General features: G+C 36.9%; 1 protein-coding gene across 1 annotated transcript in view; it reads right to left on the reverse strand.

Moving 5' to 3' along the window:
• Window positions 1-23977, reverse strand: part of LOC5574311 (protein gustavus) — a 756279-nt gene that overhangs the window by 399653 nt on the left and 332649 nt on the right. The gene's annotated exons all lie outside the window — the stretch shown is intronic.

Below are 23977 nucleotides of genomic sequence, written 5' to 3' on the forward strand. Positions count from 1 at the left end.
TACCTGGGAACCCGGGACGGATCAGTTGCGATTCTTCTACGATACAACAGATAGCGAGCAAGCTTGGACGAAAAGAAACATCCTGTCGTCGATAGCGAAACTTTTCGATCCTTTAGGATTGATATCACCAGTAATTGTTACGGCCAAAATGCTGATGCAAGAGCTTGCTTTGCTCAATACAGGATGGGATACGCCTGTTCCCGTCGACATCGAAAAGAAGTGGAAAGAGTTCCACTCCCAAATGTACAAAATTTCCGAATTGCGAATCAGCAGATTCGCCTTCGTTTCCAACTAGGTTAGTGTTCAGTTCCACTGCTTCGCTGACGCTTCCACACTGGCTTATGGTGCGTGCTTATATGTGCGGACGACGGATGCAGTTGGAAATGTCCGGATAGAGCTGCTGGCTTCGAAATCGCGCGTTGCGCCGCTCAAGAGATTGACGCTACCACGGCTCGAACTATGTGCAGCCAAAGAAGCTGCGCTTCTACACTCGAAAGGGGTCGTCCATAAATGACGTAGCATTTTAGGGGGAGGGGGGTCTTTTCGATTTTGTGACGATGTGTGACGAAGGGGGGGGGAGGGGTCCCAACTTGTGGACGTAGCATTTTGAATAATTTCGTTGAAAAGAGTAGAAAAAAATAACAAACAGTTTATATCAAACTTTTTTGGTCTGAATTTTTAAACATAAGTTAAAAATGATGATTCAGCTCCAAAACATCAATATTATAAACTTCAATTTTTTTTAAGAAATTTGTAGTTTTCCTGACAATCAAACAGATTTTATGAAACTTCAAATAGTTATGTGAACTTTATATTGTATTTGTTTCTGAACTATTTTATTTATAAATAAACAAAATAAAAGTTTAATAAGTTAAGAAAAAATAATGCTTTATTGGCTTGGAAAATATTGTTTTTTTTTTATTTATTAACAAGACATAGAATAAACTGTTTTACTTTCAGTCACATTTTTTTGTCGGATCTTTAATTCCTCAAATGGAATAATATGCTCATTTAGATAAATATTAACGTTAGTATTCCGAGATGAGCCAGCCTTTGGCTGCAAATCTCGTTAATAAAATAATAATAATAATAATAATAATAATAATAATAATAATAATAATAACGTTAGTATAGTAAAACATATTTGAGTGCGTTCATGGTACAGGAGATTTCCACTCAGTCAACTCTACAATTCGTTTTAATATATCAGTGATCTTGATGGAACAGCCTGGATAATAATAATCTTCTCAGGACTACCAGAATCCTCATTTACCATTATTTTCAGGATTTTCGTGTATTTTATTTTCTTTTAGGTTGTTCATTACAAATTTGTTCCTGTATTTCTTTACAAGTTCTCTTAATAAAGATGGTGTACTTGAACTTGTTTGACTTCAATTTGTGTGAGAATATTGCAGTATTGAAGAGGGAGATGAAGTATAGTTGAAATACTAATAAAGATAATTTTATAAGAATCGGCTAATTTCAAATATTACAATTATTATTTTTTCTTTATCTAGCCACTGTTTGGTGAATGGATTAAATTAAAAAACAGTCCTCTAATTCGTCATCAAACTTCAACATCCCACCGCAAAATTGCTAGTGTTTGGAGGGGATTTTAACCTCCAAATTGCCAAATAACCTCCAAATCATCACCTCTAAGTTAGTTCTAATACCCTCCGTTATATGAAATATGATGGCGCGTCGATTGTCGCAAGTTTATCGTTAAACAGTCAATATAATAAAATTTCTCTTTAATATATTTTCAAATATTTTGATCCCTTACTCATTGCTGATAGATTTATCAATTTGAACTTGTTTTAGGTTTTAACAATAGCAACATTGTAATTTGTAGTACATCAAATTCTACCTAAATTTAACCAAATTAAATTTAAACTGCGAACCAAAATTATGTAACAGAAAATAAGTTAGTTAAAACTGTTTTCCAAATTATTTTTGAGCGCAACGCTACAGCAAACTATTATTGGACAGATTATCCTGACGTTTCAGTCAGTTATTAAAATCAAACTTTTAATTTCTGGATTTTAAAGTTTTGTTTTAGCCCAATCGCTGAGGAAAACAAATTAAAAAAATAAGGGGGGGGGGTGCTTAATATGCTACGTATTTTCTTAGGGGGGTATCAGCTTTTGTGACGAAATGCTACGAGGGGGGAGGGGGGTGTAAAAAACCAGTGAAAAAATGCTACGTCATTTGTGGACGGCCCCAAAGTGACTAAATCTCTCTCCATGGGAAATGTACAATCTATTTTCTGGTCCGACAGTACGATCGTTCTGCATTGGCTACGATCACCGCCTAATACTTGGCAAACCTTTGTCGCCAATAGAGTCTCGACAATTCAAATCACCACTCACGCGCATTCTTGGCGTCACGTAGCAGGGAAGGAAAATCCTGCTGATTTAGTATCGCGAGGAATGGCAGTAGATGATTTTCTGAATAGTCAACTATGGAAAGAAGGACCTCCGTGGCTGCGTGACAGCGAGGATGTATGGCCCTGTTCTGATGGAGATCGTACTCCCTGCGAAGAACACTTGGAAATTCGTAAGAATGTAAACACGGTCAGAGTCGCCGAACCTCCCAACGAACTTTTCTGCCTGCGTTCATCATTGCCTTCTTTAATTCGTATCGTCGCTTATTGCCGTCGGTTCGCCCACAACAGTCGATACCCGAATAACAGAATGGCTTCTGTTGATTTGACTGCTGAAGACATCAAATCAGCGAAGATGGCACTAACCCGCATGGCACAATCTGAGCGATTTCCAGAAGAGCTCAAAAGTTTACAACGACAACAGCGAGTTGATAATAAATCGAGCTTAAAACGACTCTGTCCATTCCTCGATGAAGATGGAGTCATTAGAGTTGGAGGTCGTCTGCGTCTTTCAAATGAAAGCTACGCGGTAAAGCATCCCGCTGTTTTGCTAAATCATCACCCATTCACGGATCTTGTGATACAGTTCTTCCACTCTCAGAACTTCCACAGCGGTCCTCAGTTAACATTGGCTGAAATACGGCAGGAATTTTGGCCCATACACGGCAAACGCGTTGTCAATGCTGTGCTTCATAAGTGCGTTCGATGTTTTCGAACTAACCCAACGCCTATTCAACAACCGATGGGGCAGCTGCCGGTTGGTCGAGTTCGCCCAGGACGACCCTTCCTGATCACTGGTGTCGATTACTGCGGGCCGTTCTATTTGAAGCCTCCACGTCGAAATACCGCTCCTTCTAAGGTGTATATTGCAGTGTTTGTCTGCTTTTCAACAAAAGCGATGCACCTCGAGATTTCCAGCGATTTATCTACTGCGAGCTTCCTCTCCGTCCTGCGAAGGTTCATCGGCTACCGAGGAATCCCTGCTGAAATACACTCGGATAATGCTAAAAATTTCTCAGGTGCCCACAACGAACTAAAAGCGCTATACGACCTACTGCATGATCCACTCCGTTACTCCGTAATTGGCAAGGAGCTGTCCCAGCAAGGTATCAAATGGCGCTTCATACCTCCACGGGCTCCCAACTTTGGAGGCTTATGGGAGGCTGCCGTACGCTCTGTGAAAACTGCGCTGAAGAAAGAAGTTGGCTTGACACAATTGAGTTACGACCAGTTCACCACACTTCTAGTGCAAATCACCGCTGCACTGAATTCTAGACCTCTGTCGCCTCTATCAGATGACCCCATTGAATTTGAAGCCCTCACCCCCGCTCATTTCTTGATTGGTTCAGCCATGAAAGCTCTCCCTGAGCCCAATCTAACGACCATTCCCACAAACCGTCTGGACCACTACCAGCAAGTACAGCAAATGTTCCAACGCCTTTGGCATCGATGGAGTAAACAATACCTAACGCAGCTGCAGGTTACAACGAAGAACTTGCCAGTCAACCCCATTCAAGTTGGAAAAATCGCTGTATTACGAGAGGACAACCTGCCACCGCTATGTTGGCCACTAGCTAGAATCATTAGCTTACACCCAGGTTTGGACGGAATTGTGCGAGTTGTAACAGTGAAAACGGCGACGGGAGTTTACAAGAGGGCAGTCAACCGTATCTGTCCATTGCCCACCGACGATTTGTATTTCCCTACTCTAAGATCTTTGCATAATCGAGAATTTTGAATTCGTAGAAATAAGATTTTGCTATGTTCAATTTAGTTATTGAAGCTAGTTCAAGGGGGCCGGTAATGTTCACCGTGCCCACGAATATCTACTTAATTTATAATTTGAATTTATTAAGCCTAACAGTGAATTAAAACTTACAGCTAGGATTAAAAGAGATAAAACTGTTATACACACGATTGAACTACACAACACTGAACACATGCATCTACTGATAACACACATAAAATGAATACATAACACACATTTAAAACTCGGTTATAGGTGTAGATAAGAAAACGAATCCATATGTAGATGCGATTAAGATTACTTTTGCTCGTCAGTAGCCAACAGATTGTCGGGCAATAAAGTACGGTTTCAACCTGTAACGCAAATCAAATAAATTAGTCCAGTTCAAATAAATTCGTAGTTCCATCCTAAGTTCGGAGTTTCAGTGCATGTAAGGAGAAAAAAGGAAGTGCCTGCAAATATCTATCAATTGAGTTTTGAAGAATTCGTTCGGTATTTGGTGCGGTTGACAGATTTCTCCTACGCTAAATAACTTGAAGGGCGTTTGAGCAACGATAGAAGCTTTGGTGAAGTTGGGAAAGGCTGAATCCAACCAGCGAACCGAGGAATGCTGTGAACAGGCTTATTATATTTTATTTATGGTCATATTTGCTTCAGCTGTTGACTAATGCTTGTAATTTTCAAATGCCTGCCACAATTTTCCGTCGATGTCCAAATTGCGTGTTGTTTAATATTCACAAATTTTTGCTGTGTGGACATAGGGTAAGCAACAGTGATTATTTGTAGTAAACATTACTACATTTAGATCTTTCACAAATCTACAATTTTACCTCTAGGTTGCCAGATCTTTTCGATTACACAAACACGTAAGAGTCCTGGATAAATACAAAAGTGAAAGAATTGTATAAATCAATTAACACATTTTCAAACCAACTCGTGAAGAGAAAGTCTCATACTTGAAAAACGTTTAAGAAAAGTAAGAAATACCCATTATAATAGAATTTTAAATCATAACACTTGCAGAGCTTAATTTAACATGTTTTCCTTAAAAATCTAAACCTTCTCAAGATGATTGTATACCTTAACCCCGAATTTCATTTCCCGAATGTCATTTACCCAAGTGGCATCACAATGAACGCATTATTACGCTGAATGCTATTGTCCCGAATACATTATTACCTTGAATGACATTGTTCCGTGATAACACTGTTCGACAAAAAAAGTCGATCTGAATGCACAGAGACCGGACAACCCGGGCTTGACAGTATAAAAATAAACAAAAATAATGGCGTTTTCAGAATGTTCGTGTCTGCCCCAGGTCATTTTTAAAATATACTTGAACTTTTTGCATTTTTTATTTAAAAATCTAATCTGATCAATAAACCGACACAGTGTTTTATATTCAGGACAGCGGAATTCATGTACCATATAATGTTTTAAACGTTAAGTCCAATATGAAGAGTTGTAATAAGATTTGCAGGAAGCCCTCCCCCCTTTTTTTGCACCCTCCCCATTTTTAAAGTATTGCAAATGATGGAATATTTGATATACAGGGGGTTGTCGAAATAACTGGGATAGGCAAAAATTGGGCCAACTTTGGAATGCTGTAACTTTGACAAAAATTGACCGATTTCAATTCTTTAAGAAGTAATGGACGGGTCAACTAATCTAGTTTTGAGGTGCATCCACGGAGATGAACTATGACCACCGGATACCGGTGATAATCCGGATTTCCGGAAGCATGTCTTATGCAGTAAAATTATGACATGTTTTTAGCAAAGGTCTCGGCTAAAAATTCAAAATTTTATTACACATGAAGATAGAAGATCAAATTCTGAAGCGATTGGTGCGCCAAGTATTAAGATCGATCCAGAAACAACCAAGATATGGCCATTTCCCCGGAATCGGTGCCGGTAGTGGATCCGAATTGGGATCAAACAATTTATTCACTCAAAATATGTCGCGCAATATTATTTTCTCCCTAGCTTATCATAAAATATCCTATTATAAATTAAAAAAGAGTCTTGTACAGATTTGGCCACTCATGGCGCCGCCAAGTGCCCCGAGGGAACCTTGCATAGGGGACATTTCGATTTTGACACCAAAGCATATCATGCGACGGCTCATTCTTCATGTCTTGTCGTAAATAGGGCAACTGTAGACTCAAAATGGATAGTTGACTACAGTGACCCGGAGGAACCTGTCATTGGGGACATTTCTGTTCTTACACCAAAACATATCATGCGACGGCTCTTTCTTCATGCCTTGTCGTAAATAAAGTAACTGTAGACTCAAAATGGGAATTTATTTGAATTGGCCACTTTTGGGACCACCGGGTGTCTCCTAGGGAACCTATGATAGGGGACAATTGGAATTGAGCTCCAATACTCATCGTGCAACGGCTCATTCTTCATGTCTAGTCATGAATAGATCAACTTTAGACCGAAAATGGATATTTAACTAGAATGGCCACTTTGGGGACCTCTTATAGTTCCCTAAAGAACCTATCATTGGGGACATTTCGATTTTTACACCAAAACATATCATGCGACAGTTCGTTCTTCATGTCTTGTCGTAAATAGGGCAACTGTAGACTCAATGTGTATATTTAAATATTGTGGCCACTTTTGAGACCACCGGATGTTCCAGAGGGAACCTGTAATTAGGGAAAATTGAAATTGAACTCCAATACATATCGTGCGACGGTTCATTTTTTATGTCTCGTGCTAAATAGGGCTATTGTAGACCTTAAGTGGATATTTGACTACAGTGGCCACTTTTAAGACCACCGGAATTTCCCGGAGGAATCTGTCATTGGGGACATCACAGCCTCCCTCAGGGATATCCGGTGGTCACAAAAGTGGCCACTGTAGTCAAATATCCACTTAAGGTCTACAATAGCCCTATTTAGCACAAGACATGAAAAATGAACCATCGCACGATATGTATTGGAGTTCAATTTCAATTGTCCCTAATAACAGGTTCCCTCTGGAACATCCGGTGGTCCCGGAAGTAGTCACTGTAGTCAACTATCCGTTTTGAGTCTACAGTTGCCCTATTTACGACAAGACATGAAGAATGAGCCGTCGCATAATATGCTTTGGTGTCAAAATCGAAATGTCCCCTATGCAAGGTTCCCTCGGGGCACTTGGCGGCGCCATGAGTGGCCAAATCTGTACAAGACTCTTTTTTAATTTATAATAGGATATTTTATGATAAGCTAGGGAGAAAAGAATATTGCGCGACATATTTTGAGTGAATAAATTGTTTGATCCCAATTCGGATCCACTACCGGCACCGATTCCGGGGAAATGGCCATATCTTGGTTGTTTCTGGATCGATCTTAATACTTGGCGCACCAATCGCTTCAGAATTTGATCTTCTATCTTCATGTGTAGTAAAATTTTGAATTTTTAGCCGAGACCTTTGCTAAAAACATGTCATAATTTTACTGCATAAGACATGCTTCCGGAAATCCAGATTATCACCGGTATCCGGTGGTCATAGTTCATCTCCGTGGATTCACCTCAAAACTAGATTAGTTGACCCGTCCATTACTTCTTAAAGAATTGAAATCGATCAATTTTTGTCAAAGTTACAGCATTCCAAAGTTGGCCCAATTTTTGCCTATCCCAGTTATTTTGACAACCCCCTGTATATCAAATATTCCATCATTTGCGATACTTTAAAAATGGGGAGGGTGCAAAAAAAGGGGGAGGGCTTCCTGCAAATCTTATTACAACTCTTCATATTGGACTTAACGTTTTAAACATTATATGGCACATGAATTCCGCTGTCCTGAATATAAAACACTGTGTCGGTTTATTGATTAGATTAGATTTTTAAATAAAAAATGCAAAATGTTCAAGTATATTTTAAAAATGACCTGGGGCAGACACGAACATTCTGAAAAAGCCATTATTTTTGTTTATTTTTATACTTTCAAGCCCGGGTTGTCCGGTCTCTGTGCATTCAGATCGACTTTTTTTGTCGAACAGTGTAATGGAATTCGAAGTAATATCATTCTACGAACTGGAATTCAAGGTGATGGTCTTCAGGTTCATGGTATTCGGGATAATGGAATTCAGAGATAAGAGTTATAATTTTAAAAAGATACATAATATATGGTAAAACAGAGTTTTCGTTGGATTCTGCGTAAATCCCAGTTTTCGTTAACAGAAAATTGTGAATTGTTCTGTGGACCTGTTGGTAACCTGCTGGTCTACCAATCATAACATGGTTTGTATCCTACATAACTAAAGACTTATTTTTTCTCATTCACTGCTACCCATAACCCATAACCGAAAACTTAAGTCAGAAAGTCCGAAATCGTGAGTACATGGGTCCACAAAACTAGACAGAGTTTTGAGCTACAAAAACTAATTTGGTTACACGATGAAATTAGCTCCGTAAAGCCTTATAGCACTTGAGCCCATTAAAAAGCAATTGAATGTGAAAGACTTTTGCGGCATGTAAACGCAATGTGTCATCGAAAACATTTAAACATGCTTAACGGTATTAGAATGCCTAATTATTCTATTAAATACTAGTGTTTTAAATGGTTACACCTCCAAAAGGGCGTAACTCCAAATTTTGTTGATCTTGTCATTCAAAATTCCGGCTAGAAGTTACAATTAACTATATAAACCAACTTACATAAAAATTTTAATATTAAATTTATTATGATAATCAAGGCCAATGAAGACCCATTCAAATATTTCAGATATCCTTTGAATTTGTGAACATAAAGAATCAAAAGGGCGCAACTTTGAAATGGGCCCTACGATTTTTTTTAAATTTTGCTCAGACATGCAGCTCAGCTAGAGAAAACGACTGGTGAGGACATATTCAATGAAGTTTTTTTTCTGATAATAACGGTCAGCAGCACCGTGAAAGGACCAGGTACAACATGCTCTGCAGTTTCATCCACATCAACACAGTTGTGATATCCACTCTATAGCAAAAAAGAAAGTTCTGTCCCAGTGTGACGTAAATAGGAAGTTCTGACCAAATACTGTAAGTGATACATCTTGCACAATCTGACAACACTTAGTATTAAGTGAAGGAAGAAAGAACTTAAGATGAAATATCACATACTTGTTGCCAACATTTAAGCGTTGTCTTTTGACACGCGGAAAAAAACTCTTCTAGTTTAAGAATCCGTGTCAATATCAATCATTGGTGATCGGGTTTTGAAGATATTTCTATGTTCCTTGGGGGACCGACATTCTTCATATAAAATGTCTTTGGCGATCATTTTGTTGGTGACCAATTTATTGAAAAAAAAAATTAAAATGTGGACTTCACAATGCCAGGTTATAAGGAGCTACTTTGAAAAAAAATCATACAAATCGGTAAAGTATGCTCGAAGATATCTGAAAATTACGATATGATGTTTTCTGAAGTATTCAAGATCTTAATTTGGCCAGCATGGTACCAGAAGTCTTAATGCTCATTACTCAAAAATGGCTGCAGCAGATTGCTTCATTTTTCCACAACATACTTGCATTGTTTCGAAGAGTGAACATCCGAGGACGATAAAAATTCTGTGGCTTGAGAAATCATCATTGCTTACACTTGTATTTTGATCCGAAGACTAATAATACTCAAAGTAGTTCATGGATAACCTGGAAGCGTTTATGAAATCAAAACGAGGTAGAAAATTAGCACTAGGTTTCAATTCTTGTCAAAATTTAAACATTAAAATAAACTTGACTTCAACTGTGTGAAAATTCTAATCCCGTTTAAAGAATGATACAAATATGTATTTCTCAGACAAATTTATAAAGATTTCTAACATATACGACAATGTTGACAAATAGATATTCTCAGTTGATCTTCAACCACTCAGCTCAAATCAATCGCCAGACACGAAGGCAGATTACAATTAGATCGGAATTATTTCGTTCCGAATCACAGCCTCTGAGCAGCAGCCTTCGATGTCAAACGAGAACGCATCCAGCCATCCGATTCACCCATGGCTGCCCATCGAAAACCTCAACCCGTAGAACAAAAGGTCCCCTCCTCTCAAACGCTTCTTCTTCTGCTGCCCGGTTGGAATCGATTCCGCGAGATGAATCAGCCTAGCGTAAAGATTTTCACGCTTGAAAGTGTCCACTCATTGGTCACATCTGAAGCTTCACGACACATTGCCGCCCAAGATTTGCCCCTTCCGGCTTTGAAGGCGCGCACGCAGGAGCAATTTTGATCAATCATTGCCAAAATTATTTTCTGTCGTTAATAGTCTTATTATGACTTGACTTGCACATGTTTTGGCCTGATTAAGAATCACATAAATCAATAATATGATTAAGATACTGAAAAAGCATTATTTATGGAAAAAATAAAAACTATTTTTTAACAAATAGGCTTCGAAAGGCAAAAAACTCGTTTTACGAACTGATTCAATTTACGCACCAATTTAATTTACAAACCTCCGACTTAGTTCGTAAATTGAGGTTACTGTGTACTTTAAACTTTGTATACAAATTTAAGCGGGACCAAATAACTTTTTTTTTTCAAATTATTTCACGAGTTCGTTCAAGTTACTCCTCAGCGCCGCGTAGAACTTGACCAGCATTAGCAGTTGAGCTTGCGGTTAAACCGACGACGACGACGATGCCGGCGGCTCTATGATTGACTGAGTACTCAACGAATCGGAAAAAAGTACTGGCCCGCAAAAAGACCCCAAAGACGGACGGACGGTTCCGAAGGCATCTTCCAGTCCAGCCTCGAAGTCTCGAAGGTCTCTCCGGCCAAGCAGCTCTTAATTGAGACGATCTTAAGGTACTTCGCCTGGGCGCAACTGCTGTTAGACTATTTACTAGATGGGCACGTAAAGTACGCGTGTGTCTTCCTCCACATACAATGATAATGGGCGCGCTGTTGCTGAAGGTTCCGGAACCACGTCATGGGAAATGACTTTCCACCTATTATCATTTGGGGCTAATCATTTGTTCTAGCGGTGGGCGGTGGCGGTGCCGTTCCGCCTTACTGTTTTTCCTATTGAGATTTTCCTAATGCTAATGCTCTTCCACGGCGATGCGATGGGATGGTGTTCCTACGAGCGATATAACTATAACGCAATTCTGCCACTTGTGCCTGGGCTTTGTATGGGAAATTTAAATATAAAAAGTAATAAATTAGCCATCACTGCTTCAATTGTAGCGCCATCACTACCGGGACGTGATCATTGGCGTAGTAATAGGGGCAATAGTTGCATTATATGTTCTCGCTTCAAATTGTTTAAGTTATTTTGTAAAAATTGCCAAATCCCTTGAATTTTAAACTTATTTTTCCAAGATATTCAATTTTATTATGAATCCGTAAGAAATTTCGAAACTGATTAGGCAAAAACTCCTTAGGGAATATCTAAGAATAGATTAAGAAATTTTGCTACAAATCTGATAGGAATTCGTCGAAGAATTTGTGACATTTGTTTATACCATTCTGAGTCATATTTCTAACAGCTTCCAATTCCAGATGCTCTTCTCTGTATGGGTTTCGGTTGGGAAGGGAATGTTGACGTATTACTATCTTAAAGAAAGCTGTTGAGCCCTCTGCACTTCCACGAGAATACACTCTGAATTTGGAAAACGAGAGAGGGTAGAATTGCAGAATACGTCTTGCTTAAAGACACTATTAAGTGTAAGAACCCTAGAGATCATCCAGAAATAACGCATCATTTTTCATACGTAGTATCCCTTTTATTGTCTCACGTCTAATACCATCATTTTTAACTTATTTGAAATAGAAGCATGAAACGAGCTCACCAGTTGGTATTCCATCCCTGACGGTGCAACAAACAGGTGCCCGGCAAAACGCGAAACTCAAAAAAAACCGACGACGCAAAAAGCTCAAGTGTCTTGATATGGATGTCTTAAATATCAAAGTAGCATAAGACATTCAGATTTTTTTCCAAAATACATTACAAATTGCACCAAAAACCCGTGTTTGTATTTTTCTGGAAATTATGCTTGAAACCCCTTGATCTGTGGATCTGATATCTCCGTTTGGGTAGTTTTGAATTCTGAATAGACTCTCTGGAGCTAAAGCCTCAAAAGTATTCATAGAAAAACCACTCGAAATAGTACCTGGAAAAATATATAACGCAGAAAAAACAGCTGTTTTGCTTGTAAAGACACGGTCATTAGAAATAATCAGTTATAGGCCCAATGAATTGATCCATTTACCTATTAGTTCTATTCAATACAGTCTTATTTTTGAAACAACAAAATTTTCGGTAGAAATAATATTTTCGGTACATTAAGGTGGAGAAAAAGTTCGACCTTAGTGGAATAATCTGTATTTCCAGATAAACTAGAACAGTTAAAAAGAAATAAATACCACACAGGGAATATTCATATATTTGCTACAATATTGCTTAACAAACTTTTGTCAATATATTTACCCATTTTTATTTCTAACAATTTTAAAATTCATTGTCTGAAACAAACTTTTGCCCAACCGGTGAGGCAAGAGTTCGAATCTAGTGTGGGGCAAAAGTCGCTCTCTAAAACACAAAATATCGATACTTTTATGACAGGCTTACTTTACACCAGCCATAAACTTATGTTTGCAGAGAAATACACACTACATTTTAATCAAAAAATTACCCAAAACAGGGTTAATTACAATATATCCAAAATAGCAGTTTTTCACAAAACTATGTAAAAAGGACAAATGTTGGTACTTTTTTCGAACGTAAATGATCGCTTAAATCAAAGACAATATGTGAATTTAAGACATTTATGTAAGTTTTTCCGCGAGAGAATATATGGCTAGAACATTGCCCCGCTTATTCGAACTTTTGCCCCACTATGGGCCAAAAATGGTTTAGAAGCATTAATGTTAAACTAATCATGTCAAAGCATCATTACTAAATTTTCACGTTTAAATACAAAAAATGGCCATAACTTTTCCAAAAATCAATCGATTTTTATAATTATTGGAGCGAAATTTCCTTATCTGAATAGCATTTGAACCACCATGACATTTTAAACAATTGGACTCAGCTAGAAATCTTAAAAATCTTGCCCCAATCGAACTTTTGCCCACTTTACTCTATTACTTTAAATTTGACCAATTGTTAACTAATTGAAATTAAATTTCATTGGATCAAAAATGTATGATAAAATGAAAACTGTTGTCATTTGATATTTACTAACATTTGAGTGAAAATAACGTGATGAAAGTTAGGAAATATTTTTTATCACTGTCATGGGCGGAAAGAGTGAAATAAAAGAAATAAGAATGGATAATGCGCGATGCAGGTAATACGCGAAGGATTGATAAAATTGTAGTTGAAGATGTTTCATTCTCTTCTTTTTTTAGAAAACTTACAATCCAAGCCGAGTTAGATGACACAGGATCGGAATAGTGATGGTATTTTCGCTTTCCAAAGAAAAAAAAAATGGCAATGGCACCTACTCTCTTTTAGCGTGTGGATTTGTATACCATATTTGTAGGAAAAAATGTACAAAAATTAGATTCCAAGAGCAATTTGTGGAAAAATCCATAGAATCATTATTTAAAAATCCCTAGAGTAGTTGTTCTGGAAAAATGTGGATACTGGATGGATTCCCACAACTTTTTTAAGAAAGTATTCCGGGATCAACATACGGCAAAACATTGAACAATCTCTGGAACCTGAGGAATATCTGGTTGAATTTCTCGATTAAATTCTAAAACAATATTTCGATAAATTTCTTCAGAAAATGTTTACCAATCTTCAGGAAAAACTCTTGTTAAAGCTTTGGAATAATCTGAGGATGAAATTTCAGAGGAAACAATGGTACAATTTTCTGGAAAAAAAGTAAGTAATTTAAAAGAAGAAAGTATCCCGCTAGAAAATTCATAGGATTTTTTTCAATTTTCAAAGAAACCAATAACACATTTTTAAAGAAATTTCAATATGTGTTTTTGAGACAGTTTAGAAGAAAACAACATAAAAAAAATGCATACAAATTTCTACAAGTAATTCTATAGATTCAGAAACATTTGAAGGCAGTTTGATGCAAAAAATGCATACACACACTTAAAATAAATCGCAGTATCCTGTGAAATAAATCACCGAAATTGAACTGTAAACAGTAAAAATACAGATTTTCCTGTGAAATCTACTATTTTACCGGAAAAAATCCGTGGAACAAACCATTTTACAGTAACCCTGTGAAATACTAACGAACAGTTCGGTAAAAGCATTATTTTCACCGAGCTTCTGTGAAATCGTGTGACAGCCGCTCTGGCAGGCTTAAGCTTCCTTTGTTTCAGTTTTTGCACACAACCTACAAGCAGTGCAAGCTGGCTTAGTGGTAGCAAGCCTGCTTCCTGATCGGCAGGTCTGGAGTTCGATTCCCGGTCGAACCATTTTCTTGTTTTCCTTTATGATTTTGTTCAACGATTTTACAGATTGTTCGGTGATTTTTCACCGAACCTTCAGCTGTTGAGATTACGGTGAAATTTCAGTAGGGTGTAATTACTGTTTTCCATTGAAATTCAATCATTTTGACTCAAGGAAACTTTTGAAAATGGCCTATAAGTTAATGTATGCAATTCATTTGAAAAATTCTTACTTCGAAACTATTGATTTTAGAGAAAAATGTTCTATGAAGAAGTTGTAGCTTAAATTTTAAATTACACAAAAACCCCATTTATAATATTTTTTTTTAATTTTCACCATAGAATTACGAATAAGTAATTAAACGGCCTATATTATTACTGAATTATTTTTTACATGAAACTCGATATAATTCGAAAATGGCTACATTTCGAGAAGTGATCATGATATTCATTACGGTTAGGAATGATTGCAATATTATGATTGTATCATCAGAATGTATCTATTCTGACAAAAAATAAATCAAAATTTTGAAAATCGACCAAAAGTTGTTTTTTTTTTAAGTTCCATCATGAAACTTTGTTCCAAACATCTGTTCTCTATCAAGATACTATGGTCAAAACTTAAAAATAAAGAAAATGGGGTTTTTGTGTAATTATAAATTGATATTTAATGATAAAATACTAAATATATTTTAAGTGTGTATATTTTTTCTTGTAGTCCAAATGGGTAACTACAACTTCTTCATCAGCCATTCCATGAAGATTAGGGTGACCATTTCCGAAATAGGGTAACCAGAAAAATCGCAATTTTGCAATTTTTTTTATTTTTAAAAAAATTATAACTTTTGAACCGTTTGACCGATTTTCAATCTTGTTGGACGAAATGAAGGCTAAAGATTTTGACTTTTTAGGAAAAATATAAAATTTCACAAAAATTGTGTTTTTTACATGAAAAAACTCAATAGTTTCCGTTTTTTTGTGTTTTGAAGGCCTCGGGACCAGAGGAGCTATCACTGTTCTCATTTTTTCTTGAAAGTTCAGAAAATTTTACGTATAGGGTAAATGTTCCAATAGTGGAGGTACTAAGCACGGTTCAACTTCATTTAACCCCTAAAAATTCAAGTAACGCAATTAATGTACATATTATTGTTGTAACGGAAAGTAACGACCATTTACTTAATGAGAAAATTAATTTCATCGCAGTAACCATCGGGATGTCAGTGAAAAATAATATCTCCACTATTGGTACACTGTTCCTTTAGTTGAGGTAAATTTTTAATTTGTGTTCCTATAGTTGCGGTGTTCGTTGTTTTCTTATGGGATCCTCCATTATAGGAACACTTTACCGCAACTATTGGTACAAGTGAGAAAAGTTTTAGCAGTTTTGGTGGTATTTCATCAATTTTGAAGTAATTTGCACGATGTTTTCAGCTATTTCGTGTATCAATGAGCCAATACGTCGATTGGCGGTGTCGGATCTGCAGCTAGTTCAATTAAATCAGTGTAAATGGCACTACCGCAACTATAGGAACACCCACAACTAATGGATCACTTACCCTACTGTCAAATTTACAGCGACGTATGTTTTTTAGTTTTTGAGATATATTTTTTTGAAAATAAAAAACCAGTTAACCAGCTTAAAATTTCAACTATTCAGACAAAATTGAAAAATCTGATAAAAATATATTTAAACGTGAAAAAAATATATGAAAATTCTAGTTTTTTTTTAGAAATTTTCATATATTTTAATGTGAAAAAAAAATTTTTTTTTTTCAAAGTTTTCCATTTTTTTCTAAAAAGTTGAGACCTTAAGCTTTCATTCCATAAAAAAAGATTGGAAATCGGTTGAGCTGTTCAAAAGTAATGATTTTTTTTAAACATTACAAATCCAATGCGCTGAGATCTACAGTGTGTGCCGATGAAAAATGACTGACTTTTTATTTTCAAAAAAATATATCTCAAAAACTAAAAAACATACATCGCTGAAAATTTGACAGTTTACGTAAAATTTTCTGAACTTTTAAGAAAAAATGAGAGCAGCAATAGCCCCTTTGGTCCCGAAGCCTTCAAAACACGAAAAAACGGAAACTATTGAGTTTTTTTATGTAGAAAAACACAATTTTTGTGAAATTTTATATTTTTCCCGAAAATTCAAAATCTTTAGCCTTCATTTCGTCCAAAAAGATTGAAAATCGGTCATACGGTTCAAAAGTTATAATTTTTTTAAAAATAAAAATTTTGCAAAATCGCGATTTTTCTGGTCACCCTATTTCGGAAATGGTCACCCTAATCAAAAAATCCAAAAAAAGTGTATCCCTATTTCGGATAAGGAACAAAATAGCAAATTTGCACGGAATTCGGAGACCCACTAGATCGGTTTTTCATGGAATGGCTGTAATAGAACATTTTTCTCTTTAATCAACAATTTTGGAGTAGGAATTTTTCGAATAAGATGTAGGGAAAGTGTACCAGTCATGGCCATAGTGGTTCCCTATTTGGCCATATATAAAATTTTATTAACTTTTACATTTTAAATCTTTTTGAATGTTGTATCATCAAGGTTTATCTTAAATCTAATTACTACAACACACAAAATTTTCAAAAGCTGAAGACATTAAAGAAATCACGTATGGCAAAATAGGGAACCACTATGTCCATAACTGGTACACCTATCCTATTTAAAAATTTATAGGCCATTTTTAAACTTATTCTGGAGTCAAAATGATAGATTTTTCCATGGAAAACACTCATTGTATCATACCAAAACCATGTGCAAAAAATTTGCTCCATATTAGATTATCGAAGATTATCCAGCACGATTTTCATTTTTTTCGACTCATTGTGGATGGAATTCGTCTGAAACAGTTTGAAGTTTTGATGAAAATATGCTAAAACACTAATACTTGATTGGATTTTCATGCATTTAGGTATATTATTTAAATGCAAAAAATATACATTTTCAATTTTTTATCAGATCAATTAATGATTTGAGGTTAACTCATGTTGTACAGTCGCCTCTCCACATCTCGATATCGAAGGGACCATCGAGATAGGGAGAGATCGAGACATACAGTCAAACCTCCATGAGCTGATATCTAAAGGGACCATCGACTCATGGAAATATCGAGTAATGGAACAGAAATGCTTTGAAAAGGGGATTGAGGGGACCATCATAGTAACCATGAAATTTTGTTTTTCGTATTGTTAAATGAGTCGATATTGAGCCATGGAACATCGACTCATGGAGGTTTTACTATAGAACATTTTTTGATGAATACTAGATTGAAAAACACTCCGTTGCCAAGAAAGTAATACACAAACAAACGTCATTTTGTGCTCCTAATAAGCCGTTTTATGAGACGTTTTGAATCATATGGTTTCCGTTTGTTAACCAGCTTTGAAAGTTTATGGCGGGTCGATTTATTTACGTTTCATCTAGCGCTACATTTGGACGGAGCATATTCATCAATGGCGCTGGTGGCAATGCAACAAAGTTTTTTATTTTAGCATGTAAAATGTAAATCAGTAGACAGGGAAGATATTTTTCATCTACGTTACCTGTAATACATGTAAACCGAGTAGAAGCATGCGCTGAAAGAGACGGGGACGTCTTCTTCTTCTTCTATCTGGTGTTACGTCCCAACTGGGACAAAGCCTGCTTCTCAGATTAGTGTTCTTTTATGACCACTTCCACAGTTATTAACTGATAGCTTTCTTTGCCGATTGACCATTTTTGCATGTGTATAATCGTGTGGCAGGTACGAAGATACTCTATGCCCTGGGAATAGAGAAAATTTCCTTTACGAAAAGATCCTCGACCAGCGGGATTCGAGCCCACGACCCTCAGCATGGACATGCTGAATAGCTGACGGAGACGTCATCGTCAACAAAAATGTGACCAGCGCGCTGCAGCGCCATTGAGATATCAGGCTAGTTTTTTTTAACAAACAATGAGCGGCCTGTCAGAAAACGTCATTCGAATGTCTCGTAAAATGGCCTATTTGTTTTCAATCCCAAAACATTGGTCTAGTAACCTTCGATATCGGTCATATCGACATACGGAGAGAAAATTGAGAACGAAAGATCAACAGAAACACATCGAGATATGGAGATATCGAGATATGGAGAGTGAAAATATATGCAGACTGAAGGGACTTATGAAATCATCGACATAGGGAGAAATATCGAGATGTAGAACATCGAGATGTGGAGAGTCGACTCAAAGACACATTAAAGACCTCCATGTCCCTTGCAGTTGCCCAAAATTTTATGGCTCATAAGATAATCTAGAATGCCGTGCAAAGTGTACTGCGATCTGTCAAACTTGGGTACCTTTTGCACTGCCGAGGGACCAAATGCAGTACTAGAAGTGGTACCAAATCTGAGCCCGAGTGGGACAGACCTGGTTCGGGTTTGAACAGCGAATTTTTTTCGGGTTCGGGTCGGGTCCGGGTTTGCTTTTCAATTATTGCCTCGGGTTCGGGTCGGGCCCGGGTTTGCAAAAATAAAATAAGTCGAGTACGGGTCGGGTTCGGGTTTGAAAAATGTGAAACCCGACCATCTCTAGTACACATATAGTCTAGACTGACATTAGAAAAGGGCCAAAGTATAATTGAAATATACAAGTTTACGAGAAGAAACAAAATGTACAAATGAACTCAGAAAAAAAGCGTTTTATGCGAGGTGTTTTGCGGGTTTGATGTAATTTGTATGAATAAACAAGTCACAATCGCCTCTCCACATCTCGATATCGAAGGGACCATCGAGATAGGGAGAGATCGAGATAAAGAACACATTTTTGATAAATACTAGATTGAAAAACACTCCGTTGCCAAGAATGTAGTAGGGGGGCTGGGGGCAAGAAGGACACCTTAAGATATATAGGTTCAAATCATGGTTGATTAGCACAATTTTTGAAGATTATTCCAGTGTAGGGGCAAGCTCACCTCTTGTTCTAAATGATGTTATCGATAGATTTCAAAAATATAAGAATTACATGATGATTAGAGATTTTTGAAAATGTCCTTTCTTATGAGGTTTTTCAACGAGGCACGGGGCAAGAGTGCCACTCGTATGGGGCAAGAATAATTTTATATGAGAAAATTGCGGTGTCCCTCTTGCCCCATAAGACATACTGTTTCTATATATGTAAAACTTAATGTCAAACGAACTTTTTCGAAAAAATTTCCTAACAGCTATATTAAACAATTGAAAATCATCAATACTGTGCGGAAAAACAAATATGTTTTTTATTTATTGGGAGTCAAACCTTGTTTTCCAGTCTTACATTCTTATAATATTTCGCATTTTTTTGCGTTGTAAGTTAAATACATTTTTCTATTTTTTTGTACTAAACATTTTTAACTGTAATATTTACACAACCCTCAATTAGTACTTAATTTATTCTTATCCTGTGTTAAACATCAAAAAATTGATTTGAACTACGTGAAATTAGAGGTGGCACTCTTGCCCCGGGTGTCCTTCTTGCCCCATGTCCCCCTACACAAACAAACGTCATTTTGCGCTCCTAATTTGTTTTGAATCCCAAAACTTTGGTCTAGTAACCTTCGATATTGGTCATATCGACATACGGAGAGAAAATTGAGAACGAAAAATCAACTGAAACACATCGAGATATGGAGATATCGAGATAAGGAGGATATCGATATATGGAGTGAGATAATGTATGCAGACTGAAGGGACTTATGAAATCATCGACATAGGGAGAGATATTGAGATGTAGAACATCGATATGTGGAGAGTCGACTGTATTACGTGAACTTTTATGCGACTTCTGGCTGCTGGGGATCCAAAATATGGGCCAAGAACTTATTGTTTGTCAATTATGAATTGTTTCAAACAAAGTAGTACTCTGTCAATTTTAGCATTGGACTTTACATTTTTAGGCCAAAATACTTAAGACAAAATACCTATTCCATGAGAATTTGTGAATTTCACTTTTAAACATAAGAAAATGGAAAATTAAAAATAAAAATGAATTGCTCTATAACTATGGGGGTGTGGTATGTGAAAATTGTAATCATTGTGACCGAAATCACTTCCGTGAAACAAGAATTTGGAAGCGGTCACTAGAAAAAAAAAATCCTGACTTCGCCCATGAACATAATCCAGAAAGAGCAGCCCCGGAGAAGACGTTGACAGCCAGTGCTGAATCGGGTGCATCCAGCCGATCCGTCGTTTCCCGGTTTAGCTTCCCGGGCACTGACTTACATAAATCTGATGATGGAATCTTTCTAACTGTTTCTTGCGCAAATATACAGGGCAAGCAGTGGCAGTGATTTGTCCGAAAGGGGGAGAGGAAGCTAGATAGGAACTCATAAAAATTAGATTGTACCGGTCGCTGCACGCCGTGGGAGTAAATCTTTGACGGTGGGAATCCGTGGGCTTCTTTCGCCTGACTTCAGGTTCTGGTGGAGCTGAATCGCCATGTTCAAACACGCGAAGCACAAGATATTGTTATGAAGCTCTCTCGGGCGAAGAAAATTGGATGCGGTTCGATGCTTTTCTCGAACGGCCCTCGGACAGGGTCTTAGAAGGTTGGCTCGGGGATGGGTCATTCAATGTCAGCCTGGGGAGTGGAGTGGCTTCTAAACTTTTTTTTTGATAAGCTCTTTTATTTCATCACAAGACCATCCCTTCGGAACCGTTACAGTATACTGTTGAATAATCGTTTCTTCTATAACAGTTGTTCAATTTTTTTATGCTGAATTATTTTTTAGTATTATTCAAAACATGACATTCATTCCCTATATTCAGGTGTTCTGTGTTATTAAAAACTATCATTCCAATTTGGAAAAACAAATTCAGGATTTTATTAACATTTTGTTAACAACATATTACATTTCATTTGCCGTACCAGGTCAGATTTTCTACAGGTGAGTTGATTTCACCTGCTTATAAGAGGAAATAAAAACGCAATAAAAGATTGCAACAATTTTAGTCTAAAATTATTAACCCGTATAGGCCTGAGTGAAAGCAAAAATTCTAAAACCCTCACAGCTCAGCGAATTCTTAATGAATTCAAATGATTTTTTATCAGTATACTGGCACACATATCTAGCTTCTAGAAGTGGACAGAGGAACGCGGAAATATTCATGTGACCGGAGTTATTCCGGTGGATCACTCGGTCAGGTCGGTTGAGAAGGGTACTGTGCGTTTGTGCCCCTGAAAGTAGGCAAATTTCAAATCACATAATTTCCAGAATCGGCTACAATGTGGCCATTACATGACGAAATTTTGAGAAAATTGCATCGGTGTAATCCTTTTGAGAAACAATAGCATTAGATAACTATGAGTTTTGCATTTTTTTTTTATTCCTACAAATGATCATTTTTGGGTCCCGGGACGCCTCAAACTTACGATAAAGTGACCAATTTAAATGTGAACATCTGTGTCAAGCTTATGGGAACGCATTTTAGTGCACAATTATGTTTGATTTCTACTTTTCGAGGATTGAAACGGTTTAGTATCCAACATATCTATAGCCGGTTCTTCCGGACATTACGTCCGAATGGCCAAATCCAGTATATTTTAATCGGTGCAAAACTCTTCATTTATAATATTGAATATTAGATCTTAATGATTTATGCAAATTAAAATGATTGTCATTGCAAATAAATAAATGTAACTTGGCATGTCATAGAAAAATAGCCCTTTTTTATCCGACTTGACCCAGTGACCCATCGGAATAATTCCGGCCACATGAATATATTCGAGTTCCTATGGCCACTTCTAGAAATTAGATATGTGTAACAGTGAACTGACTAAAATCATTTGAATCCAGTATTTCTGTTTTCACTCAGGCCTATACGGGTTAATACTTTTTATTTGTTTATTTGTTCCAATGTTTCAACATTGGATAGTCTTTGTAACTCATTAGTACTATACCAGGGAGGGAACTTCAGAATCATTTTCAAAATTATATTCAGAATCCTCTGCAGAGCTTTATTCCTGGAATTGCTACAGCTAGTCCATATTGGTACAGCATACAACATGGCTGGCCTGAAAATTTGTTTGCAGATCAAAAACTTGTTTTTAAGGTGAAGTTTCAATTTTCTGTTAATACGTGGATACAAACATGATATATATTTGTAATTTCTGGCTTGAATGCCCTGAACAGGATTTTTGAAAGTTACATTTTTATCTAGCATCTTTATGAATGAACCCAAAAATAATCAATTGTTAAAGAAATCTCATAAGAACAATGAGCTGAAAAGCAGGTTCTGTACCAGTTGGAACGTAACGCTAAAAAGAAACAGATGTTACACTACAAATTATATTTGTGTCATAATCAGCAATACTATAGTTGAACACTCCAATAGGAATTTGAATGTTTGTTGATATAAAATGCAATCAGCAATTCGTCACAGATGATCGAATCTGTTCCTCAATTACACCGGGAAATTCGGACTATTAAACATACCTGTTCGCCTGAAGCAACCGCTGCTCGATCCAATTTGAGATCATTCTAAAATGATCGCATAATGCAAATTAAACCCGTCAATTGTCATCATGCCCGCATTGGCAGAGTGCAATTCAAAACCACGTTTTTTTTGTGAGTTGCTGCTTTTTCGCTGACCCGTTCCATGTGCAACCACGTGAAACCTATCCCATCGTATAACTACTACAACACATGTTGGTAGGCAAAACAGTCGGTGGAACGCCGCCACAATAAAAAAGATAGCGTAAATCAACAACTGACCTACCCAACCGAGAGAGGAAAAAATAACGCCGAGCAGAGGCTAATACCAAGGGCCTGAATGGAATGGATGACGTGCCCCTCTTCCGCGAAGGTCGTCATCCAAGCGGACACATTTCCTTCTTCGATCAGGGTAGTGCGATCGATGGTTGCCCCGGTTATAAAGGGTATGCGATATTTCGTAAACTATCGTTCGAAACGATTGGGTTTTTGGGGTTTTGGACTAAAAGTCAGTAAAATAATATAGTATGTTAATGCGACTCCGTGATTGAACAGAAAAATCGAAGATGCACAGAGATTTAATAAATGGGGCTTAGGATTAGCTAACCATTCTCAATGTGCACAAATCGAGAAATCAAAATTTAAAAGTCAATAACGACGTCCACGACCACGTCTTTACGGTCATCGGGGAAGGGGAGGAATGTTAGTAAGGCAACCGTTATTACGAGAGACTGAGTAAACCTCTGCATCTCCACAGTTGTAATGGAAAGGATATTAAATTTGGAACATCAACTTTCATTTGTAAACTGAACTCTTGTTTTACAAAGTCTTACGTAATTGAATTCACACTGTAAAATTTTAACTTTGAAGTTAAATTTTAGAAATCGATTCCTCTCTGGAGATGTTTATTCTGACATCTTTTTTGTTGTTCTTCAAAAATTGTTTTTAAACTGCAACTTTTGCTAGACAAATAAGAACAATTTGTTGTGGTAATTTGACACGTATCTGTATAATATGTCTGGATTGGAATTGTAGAATTTGTAGGCTTTCTGGATGAGTTGGAGA

This window comes from Aedes aegypti, chromosome 2 (genome assembly GCF_002204515.2).
Source record: "Aedes aegypti strain LVP_AGWG chromosome 2, AaegL5.0 Primary Assembly, whole genome shotgun sequence".
In the NCBI taxonomy this organism is placed as follows: Eukaryota; Metazoa; Arthropoda; class Insecta; order Diptera; family Culicidae; genus Aedes; species Aedes aegypti.